This window comes from Dermacentor variabilis, chromosome 10 (assembly GCF_050947875.1).
Source record: "Dermacentor variabilis isolate Ectoservices chromosome 10, ASM5094787v1, whole genome shotgun sequence".
Taxonomy (NCBI): Eukaryota; Metazoa; Arthropoda; class Arachnida; order Ixodida; family Ixodidae; genus Dermacentor; species Dermacentor variabilis.
Genome location: NC_134577.1, coordinates 3,730,087 through 3,750,512, shown reverse-complemented (window position 1 = coordinate 3,750,512; position 20,426 = coordinate 3,730,087). Strand labels below are relative to the sequence as shown.

The following is a 20,426-nucleotide window of genomic DNA, read 5'->3' as shown; positions in this document are numbered from 1 at the left end:
AGTCATTGACGTACTGAACACTTTCTTGGTGTGGACCGTTGGCAGGTTCCTTTCGATCTCACAGTCGTAGCGGGCTAGCAACAGGTCACACAGTACAGGTGCAAGGCATGAGCCAACACACACTCCTTCATTTTGGAGGAACAACTTGCCTGCGAACTGGACCACCGTGGAGCGCAGGTACAGCACAAGCAGGTCGAGAAACCTGTCTGCACTTGTTCCGCACTCGTTGTGGAAGTGCATGTCTCCGCATGCCTCAGTGCCTTCTTTTACGACCTCAAGGAGGAGTGAGTGGGGCAACGAGTAATAAAGATCCTTTACATCGATGGAGAAGGCCACCATCCCGGCTGTGCTGGGGGAATCCAAGTACTCGGATACAGCTGCTGAGCTGCGAATTAAGAAAGGGTTGTTCGCCTCGACTAGGGCAATGCATTTCTGCAGGAAGCTAGCAAGCGGGTTCTGCCAAGCTACTCGTCCTGACACAATTACCCTGAACGGGCAGTCGAGCTTGTGCGTTTTTGCCGAGAAAAGGGCTTCAAGATTCTTTCCACCTTTCTTTTTGATCGCTGCAACAAGCTTTTCCAGTCCAGCTTTTTTTGCACATCTTACTTGCTTCTTTCTTCGCCTTACTTGGAAGCTTCCCGTCAACTTCATGGAAATTGGCTTGAATGGCGGCCACAGCTTTTGCTTTGTAAATGCCCGAAGGCATGACGGCGAAGTCACCTTCCTTGTCGGATACAAGGAGCTTTAGGTGTGCCTTCCTTAGGATAGTAGCCAGTTGCGCGGGTTGCACACGTCGATCTATTTTGGATCGAGCTGGCAACGGTTCGAGCCCTTCCAGTATGCACCTTGTCGCCTCGTGTGGTTCTGCTTTTAATGCGTTTCTCCGGACAAGGGCGAGCAGCTCGGGTTTCTTGAGCCTCGGATGCATGCAGAACTTAGGACCTAGTTTCACGGCCGCTTGTGTTTCTTGCTACACAGTGGGTTCTCCGATGAGGTGCAACTCTTGGTTGGCCTTTTCTCTGGGTGGTCTCCTCGGTGGGGTGACAAGCAATTCGGTTAGTTGGCCCACCACGCGCAATTCTTCAAGGAACTTCTGCCGATGGCGATCAGGTGGAACCGCTTGCATGCAGGAAAAGAGCAAGCAATCTTTTAACAGTCGAACTTGCCTACAGGTTTCCTGCCGAAGAATCCGACAAATCTTCTCGCCGTGCTGGTGATATGGTGCAAACGGTGAGGTTAGGTTTCCAATTGCGGACGGTACAAACAAATTGTTGATGGCGAATGTGAGCGGCTTTGCACGGCAGTTTGCAGCAACAAGCAAACTTGAACATGTACTTGAGTTCTGAAGTGCTCAAGGATGAATAAAAGAACCTGAGGACGAGTTGATAAACTTCAGAATAGTGGCTAGCCGGGCTTGTTGGTACGAACACATTCTTTTGCAAACAGTGCGAATAATGGGACACAGAAAGAGGCACGCGACACAGGCGCTGACTTCCAACAAGTAGGTTTATTGCGCGAGCGCAGAATATATAGGCAGGGAAGTAATAGTAGTAGTAGTAATAATAAATAGTAACAGTAGTAGAATTAATATTAGTAGTAGAGCGTCCTCCTGGTACAGCTAGCGGAAGACATGTTAGCATAAATGCACTAAAGAAAGAAGATACGGAAAATCGAGATCAATAATTCGAAGAAGGCTCTCGTTCCCTATGTGCATGGGGCATTGCGTAGATTTAAAAAGGCTACGGGAAGGGCGGGTGTTTCGGTTGTTTTTCAGCCCCAGGAAAGCTGAACGCTTTATGCAGAAGGGTCAACCAAAACAACCCTCGCAAAAAAGGTTGTGACAAGAAACATCAGGAGCCTTTCACCAGCTGCATATCACAGGTGTCGTGTATGAAATACCCTTGAAGTGCGGCCGCCCCAACGTAGGAAAAACGGGACGCTGCCTCAATGATCGCCTGAGTGGGCACGGCGAAAGCACTGGGCGCAGGTCACTCACCATGCGTTTCGTTGTCGTCTTACAGGCATTGTTGCTGTCGATAGACAGCGCCCTGCCCCTGCTTCTGCTTCGCCGGTACCCATGTGTGCAGCTAAAGACGCCGACGCGCTGGGTACTGAAAACTGCGGAGTCATCGAGGATGCCCTGCCCCTTACTTCAATCCGTGGCCTTGTGACGTCACCAGCAAGCTGCCCTATAAAGACTGCACCATTCGTCATGAACTTCAGTGGGCTCGGCAAAAGCACTGGGCGCAGGGCACTCATCATGCATATCATTGTCGTCTTACAGGTTAGTTGCAGTTCCTTGAGAAGTGATAACAGATTCCTGGTTGTCGTGCCATGCCCACACACTTGCGTATGCATTGTGTACGACTGTTTTTGTGTTTGCAAACTGTTAGTTTGTGGCGATGTAGAGGAAGATCCTGGACCTACGGTAGAGATGTTAGCAATGCTTATGGAAGATCAGAAGTCGATTAAAACTGATAAATCCTACTTGAAAGATGGCCTGGAGACTACGAAAAAATTGATATATAGCTTTGGTTCCCGTTTGACAAGACTAGAAGACGAAGTAAAAGAATAAAAAAACCAAAATTCCCTGAATGAAGGTATTCGCTTAGCGGAAATCGAAAAGACGCTTGACATGCAGCAGGAAAAATTCGTGGATTTAGAGGATCGAAGCCGCCAGTCAAACCAGATTGTATTCGGCGTTCCTGATACACTTGCAGAATCGGAAGCAACTCTGCGAACTACCATTATAAAAGAACTATTTCAAGATAAAATGGGCGTTACCTGCTTGTCGGTCGCTCGCATTCACAGGCTTGGCCGGCCAAAGCCGAATCATCCGATTATTCTTTATTTCCAAGATTACAGAGAAAAGCAAGTGGTCTGGAACAACTTAAAAAAACTAAAGCAACGCAAATTTCTATTCAAAATGACTACTGCGCAGACACACTCAGAAGGCGTAAGCTACTTTGGGACAGTGCCAAGATTGATAAAGAAGCCGGAAAGAAGGTGTCTCTGGTACATGATAGGCTTTGGGTTGATGGGTTGACGACTGCCCTTACATGTGGATGGCTCCCATTCACGCAAAGCAGTGCCAAAACCGAGAAATGTTTGCCAAAACCTTCCAGCGGTTGCACCTAGCTAGCAACTACAGCCTTGCCAGCTATGCTTGCTTTCTTTGAATTCTCGAAGTGTTGTAAATAAATTGGATAAGTAGTGTGGTTTGCTGGGCCAGTTGGTGCATGGTTAACGTATATGGGGTTCCAGCAAGCACGGACGCGAGCTCAAGTAAAAAGAAACGGACAGGACCACTCTGGATAATCTGAACGCTTGAAATGGGGTAAACTTGAACATTTGTTGCTGCTGTATGATCCACATGTCTGCGTCATAAAAGAAACTTGGCTAAATGAGTTCATTCGAGACGATGAAGTTATTTCGCCTGCCTATCAGTTGTACAGACGGGATAGAGGCTTGTTAAGATCGGCCTGCTCAGGTGCAAGTTCTGCCAGCCAGTTGCGACAGCGGCGGCAACCTTTGCTTGGAACGCCACTGTTACACTCTAGCCTCGTCGCCATTGTGACTAAACGCGGTCGGCAGACCAACTATTGTTACTGAGCCCGCCACCGCCCACCTGGTCAGCCGCGAGTGGGGGAGTGCCCGCGGGAACGTCTACTAATGCCTCTTCCCACGTGCCGTTCGAGACGCAAAACAATGGGCTACCGGCTGCGCTGCGGGGGTCAGCTCCGAGTTCTACGAAGTCCATGTGACGGTTCCGGACCATGGACCTGTGTGTGTGTGCGTGTGTGTGTATAAGCCATCCCGCGGAGAGGCGACTTGTTTATGATGACTGGACGAACGTTTCCGTCACCTTGGAATCGAGGGGGGGACCGAGTGTTTATAAACCACTGTTGTGCGGATGCTCGAGGCACACTTTCTCAAGCAGTCATGTTAGGCTGGCACACTTTCTCACGCAGTCACGTTAGACTGATGTACTTTCTCTCGCAGTCATGCTAGACTGATGTAGATACTGTAAATAAACCCATATTCCTCGTTCTCGATGAGAAGCAGTCCTTCCCTTCAACAACGTCCTCAGCGTGGATAAGTTGGGTGATGGCATGGCTCAGCTACCTTCTAATTCATGCCCGACTCCAATCTTGACAACGAGTTACGAACGGTGGGATTGAGCCCCCAATCCTGACAGGCTCACGTGGTGGCGGCGTAGCTGTCATTGCTCGAAAGGGGGTCAACGTACAGGTACTTGATCAGATTGATAACCATAAAAGCCTGTTTTTGAGAGTCACGTTTTTTGATATTACGTTTGTTCTTGTCGCTGGTTATCACCCTCCCAATACTGATGACTTGTACTTGAACCAGTTGTACAATCATATGCTACAATATCAGAGGAAAAGTCCAGTAATAACTGGTGATTTTAATTTGCCCTTTATTAATTGGCAAGAGCTTAACTATGGTTGCTCCACCCCCGAAGACACCGTATTGGACATTCTGCTTACCCTTAACTTCAAGCAAGTCGTGAAAGTAAACACAAGAGGAAATTCAGTCCTAGATCTTTTGTTTATCAGTGACATTTCGGTGGAGGTACTCTGTTAGTTGAGGAGGGTATTTCAGATTACAAATTAATTTTCTACTCATGGATTAAAGACGCTGATAGGCAAAAAAAATGCTTCTGTGATAAAAGTTATCAAGGAATTTGCTTGGACGGATGATGTGGCCATAATAGGCTATTTGGATACTCATCTATGCGGTCCTATAAGTAATATAGAGGCAGCATGGAAGCAATTTCGTAATGTTATTCACCACTGTGAAGAAAACTTTGTGCCACTAAAGGCGTTCCGTCAGCGTAGATTAAACCCATGGATCACCAGAGAAATAATTCAGAGTAAAAGAAAAATAAAACGATGGAGGAAGAAATGTAAAAGAGAATTCGAGCAGTTCAGACTCCTTAAAGACGATTTGTTAACGAAAGTTAGGCAAGCTAGAAATATTTTTTTCAACAACAGCTTTACGGAGTTCATTAAAAACGATCCTTCTAAGTTCTGGCTCTACTTGGGTAACGCAAAAGTCAAAGTGTCCAAATTGAATGTCGATGGTGTCATTCAGACAGATCCTTCTAGCATAGCGGACACCCTTAACGAGTACTTTCAAAGTGTTTTCTGAGTATGAAGAATATGAGCCGTGAACCACCGCATCGGACCTCCCGCAGGACATTCGGGTAACGCGTGAAGGCGTTTTGGCGTTGATTTTAAATGTTGATATGTGTACTAAGCCTATTGGGCCAGACGGTCTCCTGAACCAATTTTTGAGGAGATATGCCGAACAAATTTCTTGGGACCTAACAGAGCTCTTTAACTTTTCACTGGAAATGGGCAAAATACCTGATGATTGGCGTCTGGCACGTGTGTGTGTGTATATATATATATATATATATATAGTTCCCATACACAAAAAGGCCAGCCATCTTCTGCATTCTAACTACCGCCCTGTTTCAATGACCAGTCAATGCTGTAAGATGTTAGAGCATGTGATTGCTAAACGCATACAAGACTTCCTTTCCGAACATAAGGTGTTGTCGGTTTTATCAGCACGGGTTTAGAAAAGGCATGTCTACAATTACACAGCTGGTATCGACATTGCATAATTTGCTTAGTGTTCTTGACATGACTGGCCAAGTAGATGTACTGTTTATGGACTTTTGCAAGGCATTTCACAAGATACCTCATATTAAATCATTATATAAGTTAGAGAGCATTGGGCTTCCACTCAGTGTTGTTAGGTGGATTTCCGCGTACCTTAATCATAGGCAACAGTTTGTACAAGTGCAGAATTTTTCTTCCAGTGTGCTCCCAGTTACTTCGGGGGTTCCACAGGGGAGTGTGTCTGAGTCATTGTTGTTTTTAATTTATATAGATGATTTAACAAAGGTAATATCAAAGAATGTCTCAATCAGATTCTTTGATGATGATTGTGTGGTTTTTAAAACAATCTCGAATGCGAATGACCACGCCTCTTTACAAGCAACTGTTCTGGTAATTCATGACTGGTGCGAGAACTGTGGCATCGAACTGAATAGGGAAGAAACTTCTACGTGTAACAAGGAAAAAATGTCCGAGTACCTTCACTTACCACATTAACGCAAGCACTATAAAGGAGGTTGATAAATATAAGTACGTAGGGGTAACGCTTACCAGCAATCTTTCATGAGGTGTGCACATTTGAGATATCTGTGTGTCAGCTTTTCAAAAGCTATGTTTTCTTAAGAGGAAACTCAGAAATGCTCCTGTGAGCGTTAGGCTTCTAGCTTATGACGCATATGTTAGGTCGAAGTTAAAGTGTGCGTCTGCACTGTGGGGACCATATGTTAAGAAAAATATAATAAAACTTGAGGGTGTTCAAAGAAAGGCTGTACGGTTTATATTCGGAAAACATGGAAGGATGGATTCTCCATCGTCATTGATGAAACATAAAAAGATTACAACATTCGAGATACGCAGAAAAATAAACCGACTTTTGTTACTTTACAATTTTCTGTCCGGAAAAATCGCCCTATCTGAAGCAAGTTTTGCTCAACCTGCTGCTACTAGGAAAACAAGGCACACAGCGGAACATTCACTGAGGCCTATTTTTGCGAAAACTAATTTCTAAAAATACAGTTTTTTTCTTAGAACAGTGAAAAAGTAGAATGAGTTACCGGCAAGTGTTATCAAGGCCGAATACTTTTCATCAGAACTGGAATGTTTCTTTTGTGAGCTATAGATACTTGCAATCTTATAAATGTGCGTACTTTCTGCTAGCTTTAGTTCTGTTCGGTCTGTTTTGGTTATTTTTTTTGTTTTGTTGAAAATTGCTTCTCCATTGTGTTAGCGTTGCACTTTTGCCCCTTTTGCTTCTTTTCGAGTTTATTGCTGTTACTTATTGTTTGTCATTCCGAAAATGCCCCTCCTGCTAGGGCCAAAGAATTGGCCGGCAGCACGGTTAAATAAATAAAATAAATAAAATGGGACGCTGCCTCAATGATCGCCTCCGGGAGCACGCCAACAACATAAAACAAAATTACAGCAGCAACCTTGCTCTGCATATCAGGTCATGTAAATGCATCCCGCATTTTATAAAAGTCACTGTCATCCAAAGCACGCTGACCAGCGCTCGCGTGAAATTATCAAAGCATTTGCCATCATTCAGCGTGGTCCTTCATGCATCAGTTCACCATCCAATCAGTTATTAGACAAGGAAATCACATATCTGCAAATTAAACCGATCTCCGCCCGCATGTAATCTCAAATAATTCTTTTCACGTTTCCATCCCATTTATGCTTTTAATATTACTTCCCTGCCTGTATATTCTGTGCTCGCGCAATAAACCTGCGTGATGGAAGTCAGCGCCTGTGTCGTGTGCCTCTTTCTGAAGTAATAAAACGAAGGACACCGACCAACAGAAGTGCTAAAAGATGAATAAATCTAAAAGACGTTTCGGCTTCGCTACGGAAGCCTTGTTCACAATGGGATGACGGAAGGTTCATGGAAGCTTATGTATACTTCAGAACGTGATGCAAGCAGCGCGTGTATGATGGGGGGAGGGTTTCCTCATTTCGATTGAGCGTGTTGTGAAGAAGATGCGTCTCGCGGCACAGACACATCGCCAACGCGCGGCTCGGCCCCGCTCGCGCTGTTGATTACTGTCGCCTTTTTTTGGACAGTGCTTCGGGCTGTCTCGCCGTTCCCGGTCGCCGCGCTTTTGCCTTAGGAGCCGCCAATAAACCTCTTCTCAATTGGTGGAGGTGCTGGGACTCAAACCCCGTCGCTTGTAACCCTGGAGCTGCGATCAAGAACGCTATCGCCCGCCATGACCGACAGCTCATCCCAAACGGCGCCGACGCCACAGTCCGTCACTTGCACCGGCGTTGCACGACAACGCGACCCCAAGATCTTCAGCGGTGCAGACGACGACGACGACGTAGAAGACTGGTTGGCGTCATATGAACGGGTGAGTGCGCACAACAAGTGGGATGATCCAGCGAAGTTAACCCACGTCATCTTTTATCTGGCTGGTGTTGCCCAACTCTGGTTTCACAACCACGAAAGTGACTTACCCACATGGTCAATCTTCAAGACAACCTTTACAGAAGTGTTCGGCCGACCCGCTGTTCGCAAACTGCGCGCTGAACAACGCTTGCGCGCCCGAGCACAGCAGACGGCAGAAACATTCACGAGCTACATTGAAGACGTCGTGGACCTGTGTAAACGAGTCAACGCGGCAATGCCCGAAGCTGAGCGAATTCACCATATACTGAAGGGCATCGATGACGGCGCTTTCCAGATGCTTCTAGCCAGGACTCCACGCACTGTGTCCGAAGTCGTCAGCCTATGCCAAAGTTATGATGAGTTACGGAAGCAACGCGCTTCGACTCGGCGTGCTCTGGGCAGCGACGACTTGGTGGCAAGCCTTGACAGCATGTACGACTCATGCTCATTACTTCAACGGGTCAAGGACTTCGTGCGTGAGGAAGTTGCCCGCCAACTTTCTTTAGTCCCCTTCACTCAGGAGCCCACCTCCCGTCTTCCAAACACGCTCCGCACTCTCATCTCCGAAGAGGTCGCTCACGTTGTCCCTTCCGCACACCATCAGCCGCCTGCAGCCACGAATCTCAACTCTGCTCTGGCAGTGCAGCCTGTCGCGACTCCTCCCACCTATGCGCAGCCAGTCCTGCCTGTGGCTGCGCCTCTTACGTACGCGCAGGCAGTACGCAGGCCTCCGCCTGCGTCTTTCGCGACCCATTCCCAACCGGTGCCACCGGAAGCCCATGCTGCATCTTGGACCGCACCGAGAGCTAATCCTTGGAGGACGCCTGATAATCGTCCCATCTGCTATTCTTGCTGCACTCCTGGACACGTCGCCCGATATTGCCGACGTCGGCCTCAAGCGTTCGGCGACGCCTCTCGGCCCTTCCAGTACGGCAGCCAGCCCTTTCGCCAATACGCCACTCCTTCCCACCAACCGTATGCTCGTGCTGACCTTCCAGAATTTCCTTCGCGTCGCTCGCCATCCCCTCGCCGACGCTCGCTCTCCCCAATGCGTCGGCGACCCGCACCACCTGACCAGGAAAACTGAACGTCGCAGTTCACGAGGCAAGAACTGCGCCCCATTCGAACTGCCTAAGTCCTCGCGCCTGTCCTGCTAACGTGGTCGAAATTAGTGTAGAAGGTGTTCCTGCATTCGCTCTTGTGGATACCGGCGCAGCCGTTTCTGTGATAGCCGCCAAACTGTGCCGTTCGCTGCGCAAGGTGACCACGCCGCTTTCTGGACTGTCGCTTCGCACGGCAAGCGCTCAGCACGTCACTCCGCATGCAGCCTGTACTGTACGTGTGCTTATTCACGGCATTGTTTACATAGTCGAGTGCATTGTTCTTCCCACCTGCTCGCATGACGTCATCCTTGGATGGGACTTCTTATCCCGTCATAAAGCCGTGATCGAGTGCGCACGCGCCGAAGTTGAATTTTCCCTTTGTGACGCACCCTTGCACGAAGATTGTGACCGCCCTTCTAAACTTACCGTGTGCGAGGACACAGATATTCCACCTGGCTCCTTCGCTCTCGTACCTGTCTCTTGCGATGCCATCACTGATGCAACGGTCCTCTTCACACCTTCCGACGTCTTCATGAGCCGTAAATCTCTCCGACTACCCTTCGCAACACTTGACATGGCTGGCGGCTGTAGCAATGTATACTTCTGCAATCCCCTCTGTGCGCCTATTACATTGCTCGTTGGTGAATGCCTTGGCATCGTGGAACTCCTCGACTCTTCGTCTTTGGTTGACGTCCCCTGAGACTCTTTTGATGTCGACTCCGGCCAGTCGTCTTCGATTTCCGCCGCGCTTGAAGAGACATCCAAGGATGCTTTCTCGAGTGCCATTGCCGATACCCTCACACCTGCCGAACGCGCCGACCTTCTTGATCTCCTTCACCACTTTAGAAGTTCATTCGACGTTTCACAACCTCACTTGGGCCGCACGTCGGAAGTGCAGCACTACATTGACACCGGTTCACATCAGCCGTTACGTCAACGACCCTACCGCGTCTCGGCCGAAGAGCGTCGTGTCATTACCACCCACGTCGAAGATATGCTGCGCCGTGACGTTATTCAACCTTCGCACAGACCCTGGGCATCGCCTGTCGTTCTAGTTCGCAAGAAGGACGGGTCTATTCGATTTTGCGTCGACTACCGTCGGCTAAATAAGGTAACGCGCAAAGACGTCTATCGTTTGCCGCGCATCGACAACGCCCTCGACAGTCTTCAGGGAGCAGAATTCTTCTCGTCCCTTGACTTGCGTTCGGGGTACTGGCAGGTACCGATGGCTGCAGCCGATCGCCAGAAAACCGCATTCATTACGCCTGACGGCTTATATGAATTTAACGTAATGCCGTTCGGGCTTTGTAACGCCCCTGCCACCTTTGAACGACTCATGGACAACACGCTCCGTGGCCTCAAGTGGTCCATATGTCTGTGTTACCTCAACGATGTCGTGGTTTTCTCGCCTGATTTTCCGACTCACCTGCTCCGCCTCAGACTTGTTTTGACCTGTCTAACGAACGCTGGCCTCCAACTCAACCTCAAGAAGTGCCGCTTCGCCGCGCGGGAGCTCACCATTTTAGGCCACGTTGTGTCCAAGCACGGCGTTCTACCCGATCCTGCAAAACTTCGAGCTGTCGCTGAGTTTCCGAAGCCTCAGACCATCAAAGAACTTCGGAGCTTTGTGGGCCTATGCTCATATTTCCGGCGCTTTGTTCGGAATTTCGCATCGATCATGGCGCCATTGACTCAGCTTCTGCGCGATGACACCACCCTCTCCTCCTGGTCCCCTGCATGTGACTCCGCCTTCGCTACGCTGCGTCGTCTTCTCACCTCCCCACCTATTCTTCGCCATTTCGACCCGTCGGCTGCAACTGAGGTACACACAGATGCCAGCGGGGTCGGTCTCGGCGCCGTCCTCGCCCAACGAAAGCCGGGCTACCCCGAATACGTAGTTGCCTATGCGAGTCGCACGCTGACGAAGCCTGAGGCCAATTACAGCGTGACCGAAAAAGAGTGCTTGGCCTTAGTATGGGCACTTGGCAAGTTCCGAGCATACCTGTACGGGCGCCCATTCGACTTGGTCACAGATAACCACGCGCTTTGTTGGCTTGCCAAATTGAAAGATCCCACTGGCCGCCTAGCCCGTTGGGCATTACGCATCCAGGAGTACGATATTCGCGTCGTATACCGCAGTGGGCGAACACACTCCGACGCCGACGCCCTGTCTCGTTCACCTTTACCTCCAGACTCGGCCTGCGGAACAACTTCCGCACACTCCATCTCATCTCTCGACTTGGACTCCTTTGCCACCGCTCAACGTCGTGACCCGTGGATCGATTCTCTTTTCGACTATCTTTCTGGATCATCGACTATCCCTGTATCCCGAACCCTCCGACGCCAAGCAGTTCATTTTGCCATTCGTGACCGGCTGCTCCACCGACGCAATTACTCTCCTGAAGGCCGTCGGTGGCTTCTGGTGATTCCCCGCAGCTTAAGGTCACAAATATGTGCCGCTTTCCACAACGATCCACAGTGTGGCCACGCCGGAGTCTTCAAGACGTACGAACGAATTCGCCACCGCTACTACTGGCGCGGCATGTACAATTTTGTACAAAAGTTTGTTCGGTGCTGTCTTGACTGTCAACGCCGCAAATCGCCGCCTTTACGCCCGTCTGGTGCCTTGCAGCCGCTCCCGTGCCCTACCACACCCTTCGATCGCGTCGGCATCGACCTATACGGCCCGCTTCCTATGACTCCAGACGGCAATCGGTGGATCGTAGTTGCTGTTGACCACTTGACACGCTACGCCGAAACTGCTGCTTTACCAAGTGCTACGGCACGGGATGTAGCCTTTTTCGTTCTACATCGCTTCGTGCTTCGACACGGCGCACCTCGAGAACTCCTCAGCGATCGAGGTCGCGCCTTCCTCTCCGAAGTCGTCAAAAGTTTGCTCTCGGAATGCCGTATTATTCATCGGATAAGCACGGCATACCATCCCCAGACTAACGGACTCACAGAGCGATTTAACCGCACACTTGGTGACATGCTGTCGATGTACGTGGCATCTGATCATGGTAACTGGGACCGCATCCTTCCATTCATCACGTTCGCGTACAACACCGCGATCCAGGCCACTACGGGATTTTCACCTTTCTTCCTCCTGTATGGCCGCCAGCCTACGCATACCATCGACACGCTCCTTCCATACCGTTCTGACGCCTCCGAGTGTCTACCTGTGTCCGACGTCGCCCGACAGGCCGAAGAATGCCGCCAGCTAGCGCGCTCCTTTACGGCCGAGCAACAGCAGCGCCAGAAAGAAAACCGCACCGACACGCTTCCGAACACCACCTACGCTCCAGGCGTTCTTGTGTGGTTGTCTGTGCCTTTCCAGACTCCGGGGCTTTCCTCAAAACTCGTCCCTAAATTCGAAGGGCCTTACCGAGTCTTGGAGCAAACATCTCCGGTGAATTTTCTAATCGAGCCACTGTCACCACCTGAAGACTTGCGCCGGCGTGGACGTGACATTGTCCACGTCTCGCGTCTCAAGCCCTACCATGACCCTCTGCCTCCTGATTCTTAAGGCGCCAGGATGGCTCCTTTTGTCCGGGGGGAGATTGTGAAGAAGAAGACGCGCCTCGCGGCACAGACACATCGCCAACGCGTGGCTCGGCCCCGCTCGCGCTGTTGATTACTGTCGCCTTTTTTTGGACAGTGCTTCGGGCTGTCTCGCCGTTCCCGGTCGCCGCGCTTTTGCCTTAGGAGCCGCCAATAAACCTCTTCTCAGTGTGATGTGTTTTTTGTATCTCCAGCGATTCCAGATACAGCCGCGATTTCGTTTTATTACTTCATGCTTCATCCCGACCAGACGGGCTTCCGTCGAACCCTCGATTTCATGTACCTCTTTCTGTGTCCCATTATTCGCGCTGTTTGCAAAAGAATGTGTTCGTACCAACAAGCCCGGCTAGCCACTATTCGGAAGCTGTCTAGTCTCGACCCTGGCTTTTTGGAGTCTTGAAAGAAACGTGTAATGGTTCCCAGACATCGAATCACATGAAGGCGACCATATTCCCACATATCTGAAGATCAAGGGACTATTTAAATACTCCTTCACGACACTACAATGAATTGTCTGACCAGTGTTTCGGTCACACATGGAGGATGTAAGTCAGGAAGGGAACCATTCTAGTCTGGAACACGAAATTCAAAAAGCCATGCAAGAGGTTACGTGTGGTTTCCAGCCGTTCCTGAAATATGAAGAATTTGAAGCTGATCTGTAGAGACTACGAGCGATTCGCCGGCGGGCTGAAAGAAGATGCAGGAGAACTAAATCCATCCACAATCTCGGAGAGGCACAGCAGTTGCAAGAGAAGATTTAGCGCCACATTGATGCACTGCAATCTTAAAGATGGAAATGATTCTATGAGTATTTGGATCCACGTCAGCGCTTGCCTCAGATACGGAGAACCGTGCGTGGACTTCGCGTATCACCGCAACAGTGTGTTCCTTTCAAATCTCTTGCTTTGCATCAAGGTCGAAGTGGGATTGAGTCTGCTGAATAATTTGCTCAATACTTGTAGACTTGCAGCCCCAACGTGCACTTACACCATGTGTCACATCTGTGCCTTGGGATTCCTGCATGGATGTAATGTTTTTGATGGAGGAGCTCTAGGCACACTGGTGATTTGCAGGTGCTCTTGCTCACCTGGGTCGGACAGCGCTACCTATGCGGTGCTCGGCAATATTAAGCAGAAAGCACAACTCTGCTGCTAAACCATTACAACGAGTCTTGGCGCAACGGTTTGGTTCTACGTGAATGGAAATGCAGCCGCTTAGTTCCACTTCTCAAACATGTTAAATCACCATTAGATTTGTCATCGTACCATCCCATCGCATCTGGCCAGTTGCATCGGAAGAATAATGCAAACAATGGTCTTGACGTGGACGGCATGGTACCTGGAAAATCACGTGTACCTAGATGATATGCCTTGCTTCTGGCGTGGGCGCTCATTCATAGATTATGTCATTGATTTGGTCACGTTTCTTTAACATCAAAAACATCTTAAATGACTCACTGCGGTATTGTTCCTTGACACAAAGGGTGCCTACGATAATGTAGCACACTATGCTACATTATTACACTATGCTACATTATAGAGGCTCTAATTGAAGCCGAAATTGGGGGCCGCGCTTTTCAGTGGCTGTGTAGTTATTTGAGCGAGACATTTCTTCGTGAAGATGAAGGATTGCGCCACGACTCACCGCTAAAGGTTCCATGTACCGCAAGGCGGGGTGTTGAGCCCGACACTATTGAACCTAGTGTTCATTGCTTAGTCAAATGCTTGCCCAACACAGTTCAAGTATCAATCTATGGTGACGAAATGTGTATTTCGCCGTATGCTGTAACATGACTGCAGCTACGAGCAAGGCTACAAGCAGCTACATTAATATCACTGTACTCACAAAAACAAAACTTAGAGCTGTCTTCAGAGAATTGCTGCCGTGTTACATTCACTCGGAAGACAATGAGGTCTTCCTCTGTAAGTGTCAGCGGGCAAGCAATTGCAAACACGCGGAAACACTACTTTTCAGGGGTAATTATCGACCGCGACCTATCATGGAGCCCGCACTTTTCATACCTAAAGAGGAGGTTAGTGACAATAATACACCTCCTCAAATTTCTCGGTGTAAAGTCATGGGGCACATCGGTGCGGTAAATGCTGCAGCTTTATAACGCTTTGTTCCTTAATTCCGCAAGAGACAGCCTTCCTGTGCTAGGCAACATCTGCAAAACAAAGCTGCGTGTGCATCAGGGATTACAAGCTCAAGCCCTAAGGAGGTGTCTCGGTCTTCCAAAATGTGTGTCTACACCGACAACAATTGGCATAGCGCGACATCACTCAATATCAATGTACTTAGCCACCGACGCTCTCAGGACGCATATTGGGCACTTGGCCCGACTACCTCCTCACTATCTTGCTTCTTTACCTGCAGAAAGGCCACACACAACTTTCAGTTGTATAATTGCTGCCAATCGTAACTCATTGCCATCAAACTACACGCCTGCAGCAATACCATGCTCACCTTTATGGTGCCTGCACAAACCTGAAATACGCCTTACCATCCCAGGAATCACGAAGAAAGCTGACATGCCGTCGTTTGCTTTGAAACCGGCCACATAGGACTCTTACTTGAGGCGCACAGTGGATGCGTACATGTTTACATCGATGACTCAGTCACACCTACAAGTTCAGCTGTCGCTGTGGTGATTCCAGCAAGATCCGTCAAAATACAGCTAAAGACGTCACATGTATCATCAACAACGGCTGCTGAAGTGGTAGCCCTCCGTGAGGCTCTTCATTCAGGAGGGACCACCCCATCGATGGTCAGTCTTCCTTAATACCAAGGCAGCCCTCCAGAGTGTACGCTCAGCACTGCGCCATGGGTCACATGAGCAGCTCGTCACAGAGATAAGAGAAATCCACTATCGCATAGTTGACGAAGGACACAATATAATATATCAGTGGTTGCCTAGTCACTGTGGCATACACAGCAATGATCGAGCAGACGCAGCTGCCCGATCTGCCCATGACGGCGTCAACTGCATTGCCATTCCTCTTTCAAGAGCCGATGCAGCGAAAAAACTTTCCACGCTGGCGCGTGACCTAACATTAGCTCAATGACATTCATCCGACTTCACAAGTGCACACCTTCATACCCTGGACCCTAACTTACACCTCCGTATTCCGCCCGACCCTTCGCGACGTGACCGCACGCTGCTAGTCCGTCTATTGTATAGAGTAGCATTTTCGCTGTATGTACTCCTTTCTGATTAGAATGGTCAACAGCCCACTTTATGACTTCTCATTGGGCAACTTGTTTTCGAGTGCCCTCTTTTAAGCCCGCAAAGAGCAGCCCTCTCAGCCACGCTAGACCTACTGGACCAGCGCCCAGTAACGAAAAACAACACATTGTAACTGGCCTATGCGAACATCAGTGCGAACCGCTATGAAGGCACTGCTGCGTTATATAAAAGACACCAGACTTTGTGACAAATTGTGACTGTGCTGTGTGACGTAGGATGGGACGTTGACACTGTGTAACACAAGGAATGCCTTCGCAGACTGCGTGACAGTGCCCGCAGAAACAGTCCTGTATTTTGCGTGTGTGTGTGTCTTTTCCTTCTTTCCCCGTCATTTTCTCCTTCTCTCTCTCTCTCCCGCCTATCGCATCCCTTTGCTCCTACCCTAAAGCTCCTTAAACTTAAGTAGCGACACTCTCCTCCTCTGCCTTCACTGCTCATCGTTTCTCCTCTCTTTAACACTCCCTCCTCGACCATGGCGCCGCCTACACTGCTCGAGCGTAGCAACGGCGCCAACATGCACTCCTCGCCACTCCGTAGACGCTTCTTGAGCAAAAATGGCACTGATGCATGGTGCGAGCGCCCACATGATGCTATTAGGCCAATAGCGGCGCGGTGTCGAGGACAGGCAGCAGAGCGTGCGAGGACAAGGCAGCATTCTTCAAAGCATGCTGCTACTTTACGAAGTTTAAGGGGCTTTGCCTTACCCCGGTACAGGGTAGGCAATCGAAGGTAACCTTTGGTTAACCTCCCTGTCTTTGCTTTCTCTCTCTCTCTGCCTCTGCGTATACGTTGCAGTATATAATGTGTAATCTTTGTAAGAAACAGTTGAGGTGATTTACTTGGAATTATTCAATTCTGCCCGACAATTAGCACAGAGCTAGGACAGCGTTCAGTTCTCGTACATAGTCCCCTCTTGAGTGTTGCTTCTTTTCCTCCTCTGTTCCTAGCCGACTCCAGTCACAGGCAGAGTTACTGAGTTAAAACGTGCCCTGGTGGCACGTTTTTCTGAATCGCTGCCGCGTCGTTTATATCATCATCATCATCATTAGTTTATGATTATGTCCACTGCAGGACGAAAGCCTCTCCCAGCTATCTCCAATTACCCCTGTCTTGCGCTAGCTGATTGCAACTTGCACCTGCACATTTCCTAATTTCAACACTCCACATAGTTTTCTGCCGTCCTAGACTGCGCTTCCCTTGGTACCCATTCTGTAATGGCCGAACAACACGCGACTAATCGTACGACGCGCCACGCGTCTGCGAGGCCGTGCTTGTGCTTATGCGTCTTAATATGGCTATCAGGGCAATCACCGGCCTACCAATAGATGCAAAAACAGAGGTGCTGCACAGATATTTCTGCCTCCTGACGGTGGAAGCACTGGTTAAAACCCACAAGCAGGCGTTAAACACTTCCCATATGTGAGCCTATACCAAAGATAGTGCGGTGCCGAGCCGACCCGCAGTGGAAGTGAAGCAGGGATTAAGCACCTCCATACGTGGGCCGGTCCCAAAGATAGTGCAATACCGGGCCGAGCTGTGGCAGAGGTGCAGTTCACCATTAAGGGAGCCACATACACAGCTTCGCTGGTCATCCTTCTTCACAGAGTGGAAGGGCACTGAATTTTTTTGTTCCATCGCTCTTTGCACGATCCTTAACTTGTTCTCGAGTTTCTTAAACTCCAAGTTGGTTAGCATGCAATGATTGTACACTTTTCTTTTGAACAACAATCAGTATTTGATAATGCCTGCCATATGCACTCCAACCCATTTTTATACTTCTGTAAATTTCCTTCTCATGATCAGGGTCCCCCCTGACCTAGATAAACATACGCCTGCATAGACTGTATAGAGGCTGACTGGCGATCATGAATTCTTGTTCCCTCGCCAGGCTATTGTCTTCTGCATATTAATCTTCATCCCCACTCTTACTAAGGTCCTCAATCATTTGTTGCAAATCATCCCCAGTGTTGCTTAACAGGACAATGTCATCTCCAAACCGAAGGTTGCTCAGATACTTGCCGTTGATCCTCACTCCAGGGGGGGGGTGGGGCTAGGCTTATGGTCTTAAGCCTTCCCCCACCCTCCACCCCAGCCCCCTGTAATTTTTTCGTGCTGTCATGCACCGCCGACCAAAACAACCCCCGACGCCGGAAATCATTCTGGATTTTGTCTAGAATGGGTCTTTTTCAGGCTCAACAAGACATTTCAGCACGAACATTGCAAACTTGGGCTGGATTTCGCAGCAACACCCACGCACCGGGAATCGCATAACACAAGGAGCCCCATCCGAGCACGAAGTTTCAAAAGCCTTTTGACGGCAAGTGGGTTCGTCGCGGCGTCTCGCAGAGGCGGCGGAATCTACGGAGCGCAGGGATTTCAATTCCGAAATTTTATGGGTATAAAGTTCTCTTAAACTTCTGATGCGAAAGGTTTCTTGACATTTTCAAAGTCGTGCTTTAGATTTTCGATTCTGGAACTTTGTGGGTTTAATGTTGTTATAAACATTTGACGCCAAAGGTGCATCAACTTTTCTAAAGTTGTACATCGGACCGTACAACGAAACAGGCCAAATCAACACACTATCAGACAAGTTGACAAAGCATGTAGCGAGGTCTGATGAGACGAAGCGTTGTGATGGTTCATTTGTGCCGTTATGTCATAGAAAAGAATAACAATATTTCACCTGCACCAATTTATATATACTGCAACCCTCTTAGGGTTGCAGTATGTATAAATAAAAAAAATATGTCAAGACACTAAAGCCAGCAAAGGTAACTATGTTCTTATTTATTTTTCTACTTTGACTTTTATTCGCGAGGACACATTGAACCTCTTCAATTTTCTTGTTCTCGCTACCTGCGGGCTGCCAGAGCCAGCCAGAGCTCATGCGTTTTTCTCCTGTTGCCCCGACCACCATACGGCGCCCTTCGGTGTGCATTCATTCTTGTCTGGCCTAGTGGACTTTCGCCTGGCAGAGTTTTAGACTCTTTCTGGATAGCAGATGAGTAAAAGAAACAATGGTCACTTGCCGCCTTCACTGTGGGGACTTGACGGATTGCAACGCCTCCGCTTGAGGGCATCACCTTCACTTTGATGTTACTGCAACCTCTCCGGAAAGTCTTTTGTCTCGTCTGTGTAGGATACCGAGCAGTATGCGTATAGTTCTCTGTGGGCCAAGGGTCTCACGTTTTCTTCGATATTCCTTCGGTAGCGACATTCGGTGGCCAAAGAAGGCATTCGATTGTGGCCAACGTGTTTTCCTTCGCGTTTTTTTTTTTATTTCGGTGCTCTGGCTCCACAAAAGGAAAAAAAAAGACGTTGCGGTGCAGCGAATCGCCGCACAGTAAAAGTTCTATTTCATTACTTCTTCTTTTGCGGAAAGTAATCGGACATGGGATGCTTCAGTTGCTGGACACTCTTATTATATTATTGTGATAGAAATTATTTGGACACTCCAGGTGCATTCCTGCCGTTGCTGCCGCCGTCATGTTCCGTATAAAGTCCGAGGGTGATAACATCGAGACCGTGCGCCACATGCTGTATGTGCCAGTGAAAGCGTACGGGGGCGGGAGGGGTGGCATGGGTGAGCCACCGATGGTGGCTCAGTCTTGTGTGCGCGAAGGAGAAAAGCGGGGAGGAAGCGCGCTGTCTTCCGTCGTGCGCGATACATCCGGGGAGTAGAGGGAGGTGGAGGGTGGGGCGAGCCTTAGGATTCTGTGATGTGTGAATCTGTGATTGCACAACATGTTTATTTGCCTTGTTTGACGCATTATATACAGTGACCTTTTCTTAGATATGCAGATTTATTAGACACTTATACGTGTATTTAAATGACTTGTTGCAAGATTTTGTGTATATGTGCATAATATAACTGACACTTTTTGCCCTTTGCCAAGCCGTATCTTCGCATTTGTATATTCCGTTGTATCTTCGCGTTTCTAATGTACGAGGGCAAGTAAAATGAAATCGAGCCTACGCACCCCGCGCAATAATGGCTCGGTTCTTTATCTGCGAAGCATGCGCGTAGCATACAGGCATCTCTCATTTTAAAAAAGTGACACCTGCTACGGGGATAAATGTTCTTTATTGCTCTTATACACTGGGTTGAACATGGTTGTGTGATAACAGCGTGGTGTTGTGAGGTTTTTCGCAGCTGAAGGTGTTTCCCCAAAAGAAATTAGTCGCCGTATTGCTGCCGTATACGTTGAACATTGCATCTCATTGGCCACTGTGAAGCGTTGGAGCAAATGGTTCAAAGAAGGACGTGAAAGTCGCAAAGACGATCCAAGACTGGGCAAACGCCACCGTGCAATGACCCCTAACACAATTGCAAAGGTTGATGAGCTGATTAGACAAGAACGGAGGATGCGCATCGATGAACTGGCAGAGCGTGTGAGCATCAGTTACATCACACCATAATTCATAAACTTCTCGGTTATCGGCTCTTGTGTGCGCAATGGATGTCCAAGATTTTGAACCTA

The 20,426-nt window shown here is 48.9% G+C and overlaps 2 protein-coding genes across 3 annotated transcripts in view; one reads left to right on the top strand and one right to left on the bottom strand.

Moving 5' to 3' along the window:
• Positions 1 to 20,426, top strand: part of LOC142559732 (sodium-dependent glucose transporter 1A-like) — a 253,170-nt gene that overhangs the window by 25,421 nt on the left and 207,323 nt on the right. For both annotated transcript variants that reach the window (XM_075671324.1, XM_075671321.1), the window contains exon 3: positions 2,022 to 2,284. The gene's annotated coding sequence lies outside the window, so the exon portion shown is untranslated. The remainder of the gene's footprint in view (positions 1 to 2,021; positions 2,285 to 20,426) is intronic.
• The window catches only part of LOC142559852 (BBSome complex member BBS2-like), a 220,939-nt gene that overhangs the window by 36,495 nt on the left and 164,018 nt on the right, over positions 1 to 20,426 (bottom strand). The gene's annotated exons all lie outside the window — the stretch shown is intronic.